This window comes from Syngnathus scovelli, chromosome 8, assembly GCF_024217435.2.
Source record: "Syngnathus scovelli strain Florida chromosome 8, RoL_Ssco_1.2, whole genome shotgun sequence".
Taxonomy (NCBI): Eukaryota; Metazoa; Chordata; class Actinopteri; order Syngnathiformes; family Syngnathidae; genus Syngnathus; species Syngnathus scovelli.
In genome coordinates, this window is record NC_090854.1 from 7,904,233 (window position 1) to 7,922,151 (window position 17,919).

A 17,919-nucleotide genomic window follows, 5' to 3' on the forward strand; every position below is an offset into this window, starting at 1 on the left:
GCGTTGTTCTACTTCACATATACGAATTGGAAGCAGGAGTAGTAGAAGAAGAAAAGCTAGCAAATTATATAACTTTTCGGAGAAGGTACACTGACAAATAAAACCGAATATTTCTCATATTTTTGTTTTCTGACTTAATTTGTGAACTTTGAGTGTGTTCACTTTTACTCGGGTGTGATTTGGGAGAGTTTTCGATCAAGTGGAGAATTTTATAAGCCGTTGGTTTGTTGACTTAGCTTAGTGGCTAAGTGGCCGCTAACGAAACAAGATGCCCCCCTCCACGCACGCACGCACGCACGCACGCACGCACGCACGCACACACACACACACACACACACACACACACACACACACACACACACACACACACTCACACACACACACACACACACACACACACACACACACACACAGAAAAAGCCCCAACGAATGCCAAGAGGTTAGTTGATGGGACAGAAGATTAATGCTGCTTCATCCTCTGGATTACTACTTGACTGCTGCTTTAGAACATTTTATACACGGTAAGAATCCCAATAAAGAGTAGGGAAAAAAAAAACTGAACCTAACAAAATTTCTGGAAACATTTATGTTATTTTACAAAATACAAAACGAGGGAAAGCAACAGCGCTACCTAGCATTAGCATGTGTCTTTTTTGTGGTCATTCCTAGTCATGTGATCTCATTATCCAACTTTAGTCGAGTATTACCTTCAAAATTTTTTTGCTAAAATTCCAACTTGTTTGACCTTTAGACTGTCCGACATTGACGGTTCCGCAGGACTGAACATCCACTAATTACATCGCAAGCTAACATTATTCTCAGCACTAATCAGCCCCTCAGCAAAACTACACAAATGCACTCAGAAAATTTTCGGTACCAAGTAGTGAGTCAATGAATGTTATGGGGGTGTGGGCGGCTTTGCAAAATATTAATTAGACATATTTTTGCACAGAATCTTATCTTAATGCGGTATTATCAGTGTCACCTAAGTGACACTAAAAAGTGGTTAAGCATGCAAGATGACTGCGACCAAAAGGGAACGACAATATCTGTTATGTTAATATCTTTTACCATCCAAGACATTTACAAACGTACAAAGTCACGCCATTTCACCTCAACTACGCACAATGCGTTTTGATACTTTATCACAATGCCTTATGCTTCTGGCAGTGGTGTTACTTTTTACAGGATTGCTGATTAATTCAGCTTCCGAGCGCTGTGTGGTAAGACTCAAGTCTGCCAGATGGGAGTCAACACAGCATCTTTTTTTTCTCCTTCTTTTAACCTGATGGAAAGGCTCCAGAGAGAAACAGCTGAATGGAGCGAGACAGAAAGAATGGCTGAGTACGGGGGAAGAACAAGAAAACCACAACAAAAAAATGTTGAGAAGATGTTGGATGCTGAAATTCAAGTGCCAATCATCAATACAATACAATACAAAACAACTTTATTTATACAGCTGGATCTGTAACAAAGCTTTAAAGTAAAGCAGTGCCAATTAGCCTGATATGTAGCTTAGCAGCTAGCCTTTCCCGACAACGTCCTCAACAAGCAATATCGCAATTTCACAAGGCAGTCACAGGCCGCCCCCGGAGAATATATACTTTCTGTCAAGCGAGTGATGAGGAGCCTTTAAAGGGTCATAAACCTCACAGCCAGACTCGGGGAACAACAATATACGTGATTCATCACCAGCAAATTCTGGCTACTTCACCTGCTTAGCTCTCAGGCCCCCAATGCACTCCTGTCTTTCAGCGCGATGTGCCGCATAATTGCACTCGAACGCGCAGTAATTCTCCGGCTCGGCCGAGCGAGGGCGGAGGGCATTGCTTTTGTGTCACATCCGCACGCGCGAGTCGCACTCGGGGTGGTTTTGTCGTGACACCGAGGTCACGTTATGAAATGTTCATTTATTAAAACCGCAGTTGGTGGAAAAAAGCCTTCCTTGGACTTGTGTTGCAATTCATTGTTTTGTCACATGAATTGCCTCCTGTCCGCACGAAAAGAACAGCGCCGCATAAATCTTTTAACAAAGCTTACATGGAAATTGCGAGGCAGATTATTAAATGTGCCCATGAGATGGGGAAGTATACTGTACAGTACATTGAAGAGGTGTTGCTAGGAAACGCTGCTGCCGGATGAGTCAATGAGACTCCAAGAGGGGCTACAATGGAGCAGACCGCCAAGCGGCATCAGCAGCAGCAGCAACAGCAGCCGCACATTCATCCCAGGCTGTGTGGTCATTGCAGTTGTGCTAATTAACATCTTGTCAGTGAAAGGCAGGGTCGGCTTGTTTCACTTGCCCACCCATTGAAATCATTGCATCTGCACTGAAATGATGAATCTGGACCATAAGACGACAGTGGTAGTATATTAGTCAACTCCGCTCAACTGTTTGATTGAAGGCTGTGCTTTAGCCAAGGACTCGAAGGCGATTCAAAATCAATATGTATCCTGATAGACACGTGGCCGAAGGCAATAGAAAATGCATTTCACGGTTGTTTCCAAACACGAACGTTACGCAGCTAAACCAACGAAGAAGTGTGCACATGTGCTGTACTGAAGAAGAGGGTAGCATAAAAGAACTTCCTACGAGAATGCTATTTGTTAGCTTGCTTGCTGTGTTTTGCGTTGTGTGTTAGCATTAAACTTGCAGACTTTCCTAAGGCAAAGTTCAACCGGGGCCAATTCAGCTGCTTGCTAGCTTGCAAGTCGGTTCACTCGTATCTCAAAGCGGAGGCAGAGGAGCAAAGTTGACGAGAAGGCGAAAAGACATTGTGAGAGACAACGTGAGACAACGACAGACTCGCGGGAAAGGTCAGCGGGTTGTCACATTTGGTAAAAGACCGTGGTTGACCCTTCCCTTGTCGCTTGGTCAGTTTTGAAATTGTACATCTCTCATATAAGTGTCATCCAAAAAAAGAAAATGTCATGCCAGGGAGTTGCACGTTCACACGCTAATAATTCTCCCGCACACACTCGCAGGCACACATAGTTGAAGACATAACGAGGTGCTAATAACGAGACGCGGTGCTCTCATCAGACGAGCCCTGTCAGGTGTAGACGATTTTCCATTCTGACGGCGAGTGCGGGCCGCCATTCACAGCAGGGAAGTGTTTCTCGGCATCCTGCATAATCCCCCTCGCTGCTCCCACTGTAAACCTGCTGTCGATTCGACATCCATCATAAATAATTCACGTGACATTGGGGAGAATCACTATGTGGAAGTAGCTTGTGAATTGTTCGAGACATCCCGATGTTGACACCAGTACAAATCCATGGTGTACTTTGTGTACTTCTTTTCATTTTCTGTGATAAAGCCACAAAAAAATTGAAATGAAATACAGTTGTTTTAATGAAGCTAGAATTAATAAATGTCATTTAAATATAGTAACAAATGTATGTGTGTGGTTTGCTGTGGCATATAAATAACTACACTGCATCAGATTGCCAATCTTAGAAACACGTCTTGGTATGGGTGCAGTGTTGTTCTCGGCCGTTTTTATAGGAATAGGAATATAACAGAATATCAATTTTGTGATTGATCACATCATTATTGCTCGAGGTACAGTGTCGACACAATGTCGAAATGTGTGAGTGCCCTCTTCATGACGAGTCAGATATTTCTTTATGGTAATAGAATTAAAGTCAATTTCTTTTAACAGAGCCATTATTATTATTATTTATTAAAGTTGTTGGTCCCACTCTGTTTACAGCTGCTCATCGATTTCCATACATATTACTTAAACTATTGCAACTTAACCGCATCCATCATCGTCTCAATTCATCTCTAATCTATTTCATCTTTTGACTAGTTTGCATATGATTATGACAACACTGCGCTCTGTTGGTGAAATGCTCTTATCACAAGCATCGCCGCCATCTTGGTTGGATTTAAAATAAAAAAGCGTGGGTCTTCGTCGGAATTTTGATGTGTCGACTTAGGGAACCCTTGCGACCTTACGAGTGAATTTTTTTTGTTTTCTTGACCAGACTTTCTGTGCTCAGGTTCAAATGGCCATTCCAACCAGATTTGGCATTTTGGCAGACTGCAATTTGGGGAAAATCTTGGCACGTTGCTGCTTTGAAAGGCGATGTCAGGTAAAAAAATAAAAATAAAAAATCCACCTATTTTAAGCCATCTCAGTGGGCAGCCATTTTTTCCCATTTTTTTAGTTGCCCACATTGAAGTTTTTCACTTTATTGAGTATTTGCTGTGATTGAATTATGATTTTTTTAATGGCCCACATCAACACATCACACCCCCCCCCCCCCCAAAAAAAATGCCTGAATGTAATTGCTCATCAGTTTGCACAGATGATCCTGGAGGCTGTGAGTCAAGCTACTGTCTAAGTTGACAAGCTGCAGCTGTCCCTCACATCAAATCCATTGTAGCAACATGACAGCTTTATCATCATGTCAGAGCCCTGCAGGCAGGTCCCACCTCGCCCACTGTCAGGGTCCCGTCACCCTCGACTCAGAGCTGGTCAGTCGCATGCATTGTATATATAAACAAAGGAACATTCACATGCACACCAATGCACAAAAGGCTGTGATTTGTAAAAACTGAAATGAATGAACTCATAACTGTGTGGCAAATCTGCTAAGCACTCGACACTGTTACCCCTTAGCTTGTCTTATTAAAGTAAACTTGATTGTACGCTGCAAGCCACTGCAGCCAGTACTGGAGGTTATAATGCCCCCTGGTGGTGATTGGCCTGATCTGCAGAGTCATTCATGGTGTTGAAAATGGATGGAGCTCTGCATTTAAATGTCCAAAATGTGTCTGCAGCACTGCAGTTTATTATTTGTCCACTAGGTGTCAGGGTCTTCCTGCAGACTATACAGGTCGTACATGCACACTTCGTTGGTCTTAAAAATATTGGTTATTTGATCCAAGTAATCTTTTTAATGTTTGTTTACATTTCTATACCTACGAGGTACACTGACAAGAATCACTGCGTAAACTTGTTTGTTGTGGAATGCAGAAAGCCATTTTTACCCAAAACCTTAAAATATTTAGTTGAATTTTCCTACTATTCGGGTGAACTTTGTTTCAAAGTAGGGCATGGTGGTGAAATGTGGAGAGATTTTTTTTTTTTTTTTAACAGGCAGCTCATAGTGTAAAAAAGTTTCACGACCTTTGGTGTGCGTGAAATCAATTCCGGGGTGTTGTTCGTTGCGTCAGTCACCAAAAGAGGGCGACATTACACTTGCAACCCGGATTCTTTCCAACTGCGCAACACCTCGAGACTACCTCATGTGTCTCATGTAAAGTCACTTGAGATTACTTCATGCATTTCTGATTTGGTCACCAGATGACCACGTATGTTCCCGTTTGACGTCGCTGTAATTACAGTATGACAACGCCCTCACCTTTGTATCATTTGCTAACGACACATTATTTTTGCTTTCAGTAAAGACAACAATTCTGAAGTAATATTGCACACACACAAGAAGGTGAAAAGAAAAAAAAGTGAGATTGTAGCGTGTCTTTGCTGGCTCCTCGTTGCCTGCTTTTCGATCTGGTCCCGGCGGCGCGAGTTAGCCCTAAGCCGCTTTCGCCCCACGCAGCCCCTGCATTCACCAGCATTCACCTAAATCTGTCACACAGATTTGACACTGCGTCACTTGGAGTGCACTCACAAATGACATGTATATAATGTGCAATATTGTGCACATTTACAGCCTGGAATTCCCTCAGAGCATGAACTGTTCTTTTGTTTTTCATCATGTTTGCCCCCCCCACCCCGCCCCCCCATGACCATTCCTTCTTGTTGCAGAAAATACACCTCACATATTATCTAATCTTTTTTGTTGTTGAATAATGCACATTTATATATATATATTTGGCCAAAGTTCAGCAGGTGCAAGAAAAGGGGAGACTGAGTGCCCCCTCATTCCTGGCTTACTTGCACCCCTCGTTCAGCGTCTGCTCTGTCGCTTTTCTTTTCCAGATAAAGTGGCACTCGCTGGCAACTCAGAAGGATTTTCTCCCACTCTCCAGCCCAAGTGGCTTTTGTCCATTTGCACAGCACAAAGCTTGTTTGGGCTTCTGTCACCACTTTCAAAATTGACACCATACAAATGAGGACATATTATGATGTTGTTGTGTACAAATATCATAGAGTTTTTTTTTTTCTTCCCTACCTTCTTTTAACAGAGTTGTTTTTGTCTCCTGCAGGCTGCGAAGGATAATTATGATTCACTTCCAGTTGTAAATGAGCAGTCATGGACATCCCCTCCTTTGGGAATCTTCAGCCCTTTGCAAAGAAAATAGAGGTTAAAAAATCTGCTAAATGAGTTTGCAGCAACCGAGATCCTTCTCTTCCACAGGTAATGAGTTTGATTAATTTTTGACCTTTGTAAAACTTTGCCGAGCTTTTTGGGCCGCTTCTTGTAGTTTTCCAAAGCTGGCGCAGTTAAACGATGTCTTTTGTCGGGTTTCACACGGAGACCCTGAACGAGGTGCTTTGGTTCACACAGAGAGACCAACGCAGATATTTCATGTGTTAAAAATTATGTATAAAAATCGGATATTTTTTGTTGAAAAAAAAATCTATGTATTGCTCGTTTGTAAAAAAAATACATGGAGAACGATCAAGAAAAAAAAATCAAATATTAAATCTAAATCGCAATATTAATTTGGGAGTTCGGTTATTTAAAAAAAATGTCCCACCCCGTGGGAACATACATAAATGATCATAATAAGAAAATGACAGGGTTTGGATTGTTGAGGCCAGCGAGTATACCTACATAATGCACACTTCTTTCAGAACTCCAAAGAAAACTTTGTGGTCCACAAATAATCCAGCAGGCGATGCTTATTTTACCCCAAACAGGTGTTTAGAGGTTCCGTCCGAAATAAATCATGATTTGTAAACTTTACCGTAGACAGCGGTGACAGCTTTCCCTGTATAATGTAGAAATATGGCAAAGGTCTTAAGAAGAGCTGTGATTTAGAGCCCAAGGATGCGGCGTGTCTCCCTTTCGGAGGAGGCCCTCCCTCCCACCTTTGATTTAATTCTCTCCTCGCGCTATTAAAAAGGCCTTCCGCTTCTCTCACCGAGTGCACTTCGCTGTCAGAAGTGGCACAAAATCATTCGTCATTGCCGCCCGCGTGTAGCCAGCGCCCGCCACTACGGCCTTTCGCACTGTATATTTTTCCATTATTGATTATGTGTGTGTGATGCCGGGAGAAGTACAAAGATGGCTACCCGCTTGTGTCCAGGTTTAGGCTGAAAGGGGTGGGGTGGTCTAAATTTCCCTGTCTGTGGAAATACGATGGTACCTTGACTTAAAAGTTGGCATTACTTTTGTATTCAACTATTCCACCTTACCTCCGTCTAAAGTTTGCTAGCTTGAGAGTTAGCATTACTTTTGCATTCAACTATTGCACCTCGCCTCTGTCTAAAGTCTGCTAGCTTAATGCTAACAACACAAAATGGCTTAGACGTGCTAACATAAAGTAGCATCAATGTTCTGGCAATTAAAAACCATTCAAGAACTGACAGAATGTTTAAACACTGGTCATAGAAATAGTGCCGTTAATCACAGCAGTAACGTTAGCCTATAGCGTTATTTTGTATTGCTTTCAGAAGAACAGAATCAATAATCCTAATTAAATGGACTGTCGTGTCCGTGTGTGTATTGCAGCTATGTTGTGCGCAAAACTGAACTGGCCATGAATGTCACCGTCCCCCTTTGTTGTTTAATTTATTTTATTTTCAAAGTTGAGGGAGGTGTCCTTGCTGTGAGAGCTCGCCATTGATGTGGTTATAGTTAGCCCGCTCTCCCGCCGTGCCGGTCTGCAGGAGAAGAGCCTTTCGCTGCTTCATTTGCCCACTGCCGTCGCACTCGTCGTCTCACTCGGTCAGTTGGCCGGAATTTTCTTCTTCTTTTTTTTTTTTTTTTCTTTTCTCTGCAAGATGATGAAGAGCTCAAAGACTGTACGAGCGCGAGGGTGTCAAGAGTCACACTTACTCAGGCTCAAACACTTAAAGGCCTTGGGTCCAATTTCAATTTTTTTTTTACCTTACTCGCGTGCACCTCCTAAACAGATGGATGACAACAATATTTTTATATGGACAAATACGTATGTGCTGTTAAAATGTCCATAATACCATTCTCAATTCATGTATATTGATTTTGCTATCTATACTTTTGGCCGTAACTTTGAATGAGTTTTGTTCTCTTATCTCCTAAAACTGAAAAAGTTTTCCATTCACCCCCCTGTTTATTATGAAGCCCCTCGCTCAAAACACCGCTCGCTGGCCCTGGTGTTGTTTTATCACCTCTGCATCTGTGTGTGCCGTGCGCAAGTGAGGCGGGCCTCTGAGGGCTAGCGTGCGGCTCTCGGCAGGCTTTGTACAGGATGAAGAAGTCCTAATCCTCAAACAGACTTAAATTCCACCAGAAAGTCTCTTGATCCCGAATCCACTCATTTTTCTTCAAACGCGTACGGGGCGAAAATCCGCGATTTCAATCTGCGACGGGCAGCCACCGACGCTAAAGTCGCGGCAATCGCTGGCTTTGTTTGGGCTGCGACTTGGCCGCACTCGGAGTTATATGAGAATTGTGTTTGTTCTGCGCTTTGGCTTCACCCACGCAGCGCCGCCGCGTCTCTATTTGGTGGCGTATATTTCATCATGTTTGTCTTGCCGTGTTTGTCGGCTCATATTTGAGCCGAGGGTTCCTATTAAAACTAAACAGCGTATCAGAGTAATATTGCCACTGTCAAAAGCGCATCTGCGGCGTCGAAGCAATTTAGTCGTAGCGTCGTTTTCCGCTCCTTGCGCTCTTTGTGTTTACTCTCCTTGCTCATGTTTCATATATTCCCATTTCATATATTGCTTTTCTCATCTGAATGGATGCATATTCACTTTTTCGATATATCACAATGAGGCTTTGTCTGCTTCGTTACCAGAATCAAAGCAGCTAAACTTGTTTTGCCTTGTCTTATATTATTTCCACTTTTTAGCTAGATGATAAACCGGAAACTGATGCTTTTTGAGACATGTTATCAAATTAGTTTGAATTAATTAATTAAAAATAAAAAAATTCAGAACTTCATATGTTCTAGTAGGCTTTTTCCTTCTTAATTAGGCATTTTTATGGCAGGACTGTGTTGACTTTATATCCACTATAAATAGTTTTCAAAGTCATCCATATTGTTGTAATGTTTTTTTTGTTGTGGCAGCACAAATCTATTCTCATAACTCATGTTTTGTTTGCGTACCATGCTGTGCCATTACAATTTCTGAAAACCCTAAAAAGTAATTACTCTCAAATCCACCTTTATGGCGATAAGAAGCTCCATAGCATGTTTTTATTGCCACACACAGTAAGTGACAATTAATACCATAAGTACCGTATGGAGCCACCATCCACCTGTGGATGAGTAAATCAATACAAAAGCAATATAAGGATTTTATGGTCATTAGTAGCTTTGCGGGACAAACACACTTTGCACATCCAACATGGAGTGGCTGGGGAAATAAAAAGGTACTTACATTAGTATTGACCTTGTTACTGCTCTTGTAGCTGTTTGCTTTCTGCACACACGCACGCACGCACGCACGCACGCACACACACACACACACACACACACACACACACACACACACACACACACGCACACACGCACACACGCACACACAAAGGCAGGGTAACAGAGTAAAATAGTCATTAGCAATGCATGAACAAACTTTACTAATGTCTCTTTAAAGACAGACCATTTTATCGGAAATGTGTTTTTGTTCGTCAAACAAAATACTGAAGAAAAAAAAAGTTAATTAGTGTTGCAAACGGTGGTCTATCCCTGTGTGCGCAAGAATCCGTAGCTGGATACGAGAAGCGTCTAAGCTGCGCCGCGCCGCGCCGTGCTCGCGTCCGCAGTGTAAACAAGGCGCTTCTCTGGCTGATTAACATCTGATTGTAATTCATCATATCATGCGCAGCTGGCGACATCTCGCAGTCGCATTCATTTCGTGTTGCGACATGCCTTGGCTTCCGTCGCGACGACTCTAAACAAACAGATTGCAAGCTGTTGCTGCCTGTGAGAGGAAAGTACTTGAAATATCAGGTGTGTCAGGTGATCAGCACCATCGCGCCCCAGTTTCAAGTTGAATTACTCGCTTTGCATCGGAGGCAAATTCCGATTCTTACTTAAACGGGCTAATTTGTAGCATTATTTAGCTTTATGCTTCCTGCTGGTCTTTGTCCACAAAGTGACACTGTTAACACTCCCTGCTGCTATTCCGACATGGGGCGAATCGTTGCCTTGGATTAGCAGTTGCTTGAAGCACTAAATTCCCACGGTGGGTAATTTATTTCCGGTGTCCTCGCACCAAAGTTTTGCTCCTCTTCACTGCCACATTGTAATTGCTCCTCAGATCTCTCGTCTTTTTTTTTTTTGGCTGATTGCAGTATGCTCTGTGACAGCGGCGCTTGCATCTCTGTTGTTCACCGGTCTGGGGACACGGACACTAGGGATCGTGTTTAGTGTGTGTGGACTTAGGGAAAACTGACAGGTGGGGGCAGAGGGGGGGGGGGGGGGGCAAACAGACCCGCAATGCTGGAGGAAAACTGAGGACTTCTCCTTCAGTGAAGTTAGAAAATCAAAACACACTCTTGTGCGGCAGATGGAAGGTCCTCCTGAGTGGACCTCCTTGTGATGTTGTGCAGCCTTGTGAAAGCCCCTCGGGGACTTCCCGAAGGCTTGTTGTTTCTTGTCAGAGATTAGATTGAACCGGGCGGCTGTGGTTCACACTCATGCCTGAAAGAAGCCAAGACTCCCTGCCACTGACCACAACCCCTGAACATTGCTCGCCACATGTATTTCTCTTTGTAGACTCACTTAAAGTCCCTTGCTCACTCCAGGGCCAGATGTGTCAAGTATTTTCAGACAGTTCTGTGTGTCCCCCGAAGCAATCATTGATTAGCAATGAATACACGATGAGTCCATGAAATGACAAGTGAGTGTTGTTCTGTCTGTCTGCTTGTGTTGCTCCACTTTTTGTGTTTGAATTGGCAACACCAATGCTATTCGTTAGCCTGTCTATGATTTTCCCCACTATGTCTAAGCATTAAGCTAGCCAACTTTTAAAGCATAGTTTTGTTGTCACTCAAATCGAATTACAGATACTTAGAACGATTCCTGCCAGCAGTTATCGCCTGACTCATATTAGACACAAATACATTTACTACGCTCGAAACAGCACGCGGATTGTTCCTTTGTAAATTGCCCGGTAATTGCGCGGCCACATTCTCGCCACCTTTGCTGCGATAGCCGCCGCCGCACGTCCCTCTGAGAGGAATGACATTAGCTGTCCGTTTCAGAAAGAAGCCTCAAAGAGTGATCCTGTGAAAGCAGCTGTCAGGGAGGTAAAGAGTACTGACAGCGATACGTCATCCCCGCCTGGTGCTCGCCCCCTCCCACCCCCCACCCGGTATTTAAAAGACTATGGCAGTCAAGAGCCCATAAAAGTGAGCAAGTCAGCGGCGGCGGCATCTGCCACCACGTGCGGGGAGGAGATTCAATGTGAAAAAGGGGAGATAATGCGCTATCTCACTAATGGGCACCCAACAAGACACAGGCTCATTTTTCACATCATGTCATCTGTGAGGTTTGAATAAAAGTAATGGCCGCCACAAGCCCAGTCTCTCTCTCTCGCTCTCTCTCTCTCTCTCTCTCTCTCTCTCTCTCGCTCTCGCTCTCTCAGCGCCATTACCGACTCTTCACTTTTATTTGTGTTGACTCGTACAGTCGGGGGAAATGACAGCGAGCAGGATCGGTCCGAGTGATGATGCTCGCCCCGCCCACCCCCACTCCCCCTTCTGCATGACAGGTCCCTTCTTTTTTGGCAGGCACGGGAGGTCGCGATGCCGGGCGGGCAACGTCATATCAAATGGCGTAATCTGACAGAAGAAAGGAATTTGGATACTGGGGGCATCACAAAGTCTGTCGCTTGTAATATTCTGACAAAGACGGAACGGGGGAAGCGAAGGGGCTTCGACGGCTTCATGTACTAAGAATTAGTATCAGTCAAAGTTAAGCGGCTATTTTGGGATGAATAGGGGAGGATCTCCGTGACATGTTTTGGGGCGCAATGCTATGGTAATGTAAGTGGATGCTGATTGCTCATTGGGTGCTTTCATTTTCCACAGTAGTGGCATCTAACATGTCCAAATATCTGTATTGAAAAGGTTAGTGCGTAATTAACGCTTAAATTCCCAGCTGCTGTCAACCGTGTTTAGTTCACAGCAAACACGCTCGTTTTAATATTTGGATGCAACTTTAACATCTGGAAATCAACATGACACAAAACATGTCTGAGTGGCTTTTCACCAAACAAGTGAAAGTGTTTGGCAGCCATTGTGATTTCCACGGGTAGGGCATCCCAGAGTACAGACCCTGCTGACTTTATACATTTATGACTAAAATGTGTGTGATTACGTTCTCAATGCAGCATGTTGACCTCGTTTCCGTCAAACAGTTTTTTGTACGCCCGATTCTTTGCATGATTTCTTACTAGAAGCTTCCACTTGACTGGAAGGCCCCCCTTTTTTCCCTTTGTCTCGGCAAAGCATTACAATTGTATGCCTCATCAATTACTTTGAAAATAAGAAAAGCGTCACTGCTTTGGCAACTCCCGGGAGAACGGATGAGAAAACAAGTGATTTCCTTATTAAGTTGAGGAGTCAAAGGCCTTGTTCCGGAGCCGCCGACTTCAAGAGCCCGGAAGATTAAGACATATATTGGATTCGTGATGGAGGCCACATAGTTCATTTTGAAAGTAAAACAGAATATTATTCACAATCCTTTTAAAATTCAGATTGCCAGCTGACCTGTGACTTGGAAGTAGTGTATTACATTTTCAATGAGCTGCTGCTGCTGCTGTTGCTGCTGTGTCACCAAAAGGATTGTGCGGAAAAACAAATGTAGCCCAAAAAAAAATCCTGATTTTTGTTGATCAAAAGATATTCACTCTCGACAATACTGAAATCTCTCTTTGAGGAAAAAAACAATCCTTCCAGGTGATATTATAAAAGACATGCAGAAAGCCAAGGCTGATTTTCATATATATTAAAAGTGTGAGATGCGAAATTGTGCAAAAAGGCTAAGGCTCCAGCTTAGGTGGCAACTTGATTCCAAATATCGTCTCCATCATCTAACCCTCAGCCAATAATCTCATTCGCACATTCTTTCATTGGAACACAGCCCCCCCCCCCCCTTCCTACATCGGGCTATTGAAGTAATATTGACATTGTTAGCAGCTTCCCAACCTACTTGTCATACACAAACATTATGAAAAGTTGACACTTTCCTTCAAGCAATATGAGCTTGAGCAGGAATCGCAATTTAAATCTCCAAGCCGACTGTACATCCGGTGATTCCCGCCGACGCCATATTAAGTCTAAATTCAAATTGTACAAAAAATGAGAACTTTGGGATATTGAGGATGAATTTTTATGTGGTAATAAAGTCACGACTGCGAGCTCATTGTCACAGTTGCAGCACCCCCCCCCCCCCCACCCCCCCCACCCCCCTCCAACGCCGTGCACCAGTGCCCGCCTCATCACTCCCCACCAAATCTTCCGGCCTTAATTGGTCTGGGCCCCTCCAACATGTTTGTAATGGAAAAAAAGCAGGACATAATTCTTAGTTTGTTGGCTGGCAGAGCCCAATTTACAAAAGTGGAGGTGGGCGATAACCAGAGACTGTGGCTGTGGCGCGCCCCCAACGATGAATCACGCCGCTGCCAGCTTTGAGCGCAATATAATTGAGTCCAACATCTCTGAGCACTTTCAGCATAATTAATGATAATCTGTAACAGAGGAATCTGAGATTTCAGTTCACAGAACTGTTTAATTAGGCCCAGTAATGAAAGCACGGGTGGCGGTACAAGAATATGGCCGGCCTCATGATTAATGATTTGTGCTGGTGAACACAAAAGTGCTGCACTGTTAACTCCAACGGATCCCGCTGCATGTGCGTCTCTGGCATTTACACAGCAAAATACGTGGGAGCTGTTTTGAAACAACACAACAAATGTCACATTTTTGTTTTACGTCATTCTTTCTAGGAATGGAATAAAAATGCAGTTGTAAAAAAATAAAATAAAATTAATACAGTTGCACCAACTTTTTTGCCGTGGCTATAATTTCATTCATACCCGTTGAAAAATAGACTTGACAAATATTTAAATCATTTTGAAGAATTATCAAATATCAATTTTGCTTCTCCGGTTTCGTTGAACTCTGCAAATATCCGCAGACTTCCAAATTTTTATTGGTTTCCGGGTTTGATCACATGACATTCTGTAGAAAGATGAAATATTTTTTTAATAGACAACAGGACAAGCAATGTTCAACATAGCGCCCCTTGGAGGTTGATGAATTAAAATATTAATGTTATATGTTATATTGATGTTAAGCAGAATACCCGTTTTTTTGCTTTTGCTTAGTGTATTCTTTAAAAAAAATCCTTAGAGCTGATTCCCGCCTTAAAAACTGAACCTAGCTCGACACCATATAAATAAAATAAAATACACATATGTAACCCAAATGACCCCCCTATTTATTTAGATAGCGTGCCCCTGCTGTGATCAAACCTCACAAACATGTAAGGTAAAAAAACAATACAATTCACCCTGGTAATAAAAAGGGAACATAACAACTAAAAAAAAAAAAAAGCTTGGGCTACATTATTGAATGCAATGCTCCAGCTCCCGTTTGTGCCTCGCAGGCATCTCGCGAGGTTATTTCCTGCTGGTATAACCGAGTTGTGCGCCTTCATAACAGCATCAGGTAAGGCTGGCCGGTGGACGCCGGCGATCCGGGCTCTACTTTTAAGTGGATCTCATGAAATGCGCACTAGCCAAACCATTACAGAAACAAAATAAGGCATGTTTGGCATGAATTGGATTTCTCCCCCCTGAAACAAAGCTATTAGTCACCGCCTGTCACTTTGTTGACTGCCCTGAGCCGCCTCGTGTTTTTGTGCGCGGCACTTACAGTAAGTCCCCCCCGCCCTCATATTTTGCACTCGCTGCCCTCTCAGCTGGGAACAACTCAATCGTCATGCAAAGATCACGACGGTTGGAATATTCAGCACGGCTGCCCGCCCGCCCGCCATTCGTTTTATTCATCATTTCTTCAGGAAAATGTTGAAGCCTCCATCAAGCCGACAAGTGGCCTTAGGAAAAGTCAGTGTGAAAGGCAATGAAGGTAGAAAACCACAGGCGCAGACGCTCATAAATCCACGCCAAAAAAAATGAGAAGGATGAAAATGTAGACTGATTGCAGACAAAGAAATGACTCCATCCAGCCACCCGCCCTCCCCTTTTTCCTCCAGCCTTCATTCCCCCACGTCTGAATCTTGTTTAGTTCTTTAATTCTACAGTTTGTGACCTGGATGTGGCCATGGCTGCACATGAGAGAAATTACAAAAGCCTCTCAGTCACAGCGGCTCGGCTTCCGCCGGCGCGGCAGCATTTGTCATTGCCAAAACAGCAGAGTTTAATTAAGTGTTGTGAGCAGCCTAGTGAGAAACACACTTTAAATTAAACCTCCCAACACGCCGCTATTGGTTCTTTACCTTCTCGACAATCAACGGGGTATACGGCATAAATTTCTATCTCTCAAGGGGAAAGGCAGCTGCCGCGCTCCCGGCCCCTCATAAACGTCTCGCTCTCCCCGAGAGCCATCTCCATTACGCCGCATTTCATTAAAGCCCGGTTTGGAAACGGCCCGCGCATGTAAGCCGTAATTAATGCCTCTCGCTAATTTAGCCTTTTGATTTACTCAAACACTTGTTATTGGGCTTAACTGAAGGAAATTTTTGTGAAGCAGGGGCCAGTTCATTCCAATCGTCCATTTTCTGGACTGCCTTTTAATCAATAATAAATGGCGGCCATCTTTGTGGAGTTAAAAAAAATATTAATTCAGGTCCATTCAATTTGATCAATTTTACTACCCACCTAATTCTTCTCACAAATAATGAATTTTATTCAAATAATTTTTGAATAATTAGCTCTTAGCATTAGCATAGCAGCCCCCCCCACACACACCCATCGATCTTGCAGCTCGTACATACGCCCGATCAGACAGCCATTACAAGTTTGAGCACTATTAATGAGAGCGTGCAGATGGGCAGAGGTGTAATTCTTCACGAAGGATTGTCGTGTTAACGCTGTTGACTGATCCGCAGCTTGAAGATGGCCCTGCTTGAGTTTTTTTTTTTTTCTTTCCCATCGCAGTCTTGTTCGTAGCGGTCTACAAGGTCTTCTCCCGGCGCTAAATTGGATGAAACATTTCGAGTTTGGAGCGTTTCCACTTACGCAGCCTTCGTAGTCTACTCTCGTATTGTACATCCACCGAGGAAGATCTGCTTTCATCATCTGTTTGTACATATAATATTATTTTTTTAAATTCCATCACATAAATACAGTTGTTGCGATAATTTCAGGTTGATCCTCTGCTCCTTGTCTTGGGCCCACCAAATGATATACGATGGCTGGCGCGCCACTACTTAATGTACACTATTAGCTCTGTATTTAAACACCATCATGTCATTGATTCACAAATTGATTCATTGATGTTAATTCAAGTGTTTCACATATTAATCACTGTAAAGGAATCAATTTAGTGTATTTTATGAGCTGTTGTGTGATCGACTAATGATGAGAATTAATCAACTTTAATAAGAATTCAAACGGCATTGTTGAGCTAATTTGTCTTTTGGTAAGTGGAGGAATAAACACGTGGCTCTGCAATTTTTTCATTCTAAAGTTTTTTTTGACGCTATTTTGTTATTTTTATTTGGTGATTTATTCCAATTCAATAGTCAGCGTTACAAAGCAGAATCTGGTATTTGTATTCCAAGCACATTTTATATTGCGCTCTATCAATAGTTGTCTAAAATGATACAAAACAGCACGCTTTGCATAATTTTTACGCACAAATATAAATTGCACGTTAACATTTTCAAGTAATTTATGATCTCTGCCGTTTTTGGATGCGGCACACATTTTAAATGCCACGTTGAAAAGGGACTCCGACAGTGTCCTGCAACTTGTTTTTATGTGTCCAATAAAGTCTCACTTTCCAAAGAGGAGCAATAAAGCTGTTTTCACTCTTTGCTCGGCGTAAACACCGCAACGCTTTGCACTCCGGAGAGCCATTTAAGTACTTCATTAGTGGTCCATGTCATGTCTTTAAAGTATTGATCTCTGCAGTCAATGGAAAAATAACAACCCTGTTATAAAGTACTTGTCCATAGCGATGGCCAACATAAATTATTTAAAAAGGGCAGATTCACACTGGCCGCGCAGCCATCAATCATCAGATATGGCCGTGACAAAAAGCAGCGCTTCACACGTCTCTTCTATCTTCCCGCAGAACAATTCTATCAGCCAGGTGGCCGCGAGGAGGAACCATGACCCGATGTCACTCGCATTGTTGCTGCCGCCTTTGAAGGCATCCGCCGGCCGCTCCGGCCCGGAATGGGATGGCTAAATAGATTCCCCGTGTTGGCCGCCCGCCCCGATCTGGACCCATGCTTCAATTTGTCTCCCAATAAAAGGTGCGTGGAGGTGTTGGAGTTTTCGACCCAAACAGTGGATGAATTTTTTATCGAACGGGTGAATTGAGGTGTAACTGCAGTCATAGGTATTCATTGCATTTTCCATTAAAAAAAGAAATGAGAATGTGAGAAAAAAAAAAAAACATTGCGATTTTAAGTCTGCTAGCTTAATGCTAACAGCTATTGGGAAACATCATAGACAGGCTAACAAATAGCATTATTGTGGCGGTCTTATATCTCTTTGAACAAGCGATATTTGACAACAACAGGTGGTGCAAAATATGAACAATGTAAAAATAGATTCTTCATCATTTGCAAACAACAACCGCATT

At 43.0% G+C, this 17,919-nt stretch overlaps 1 long non-coding RNA gene across 2 annotated transcripts; it reads left to right on the plus strand.

Moving 5' to 3' along the window:
• The first annotated feature begins 305 nt into the window (after positions 1-305).
• Positions 306-17,667, plus strand: LOC125973592 (uncharacterized). 2 transcript variants are annotated; one of them, XR_007483225.2, is made up of 5 exons: positions 306-521; positions 4,009-4,101; positions 4,309-4,486; positions 6,185-6,336; positions 17,404-17,667. It is a non-coding gene; the product is annotated as an uncharacterized lncRNA (long non-coding RNA). The 2 variants fall into 2 exon arrangements; XR_007483224.2 differs by lacking the exon at positions 4,309-4,486.
• Positions 17,668-17,919: the final 252 nt, after the last annotated feature.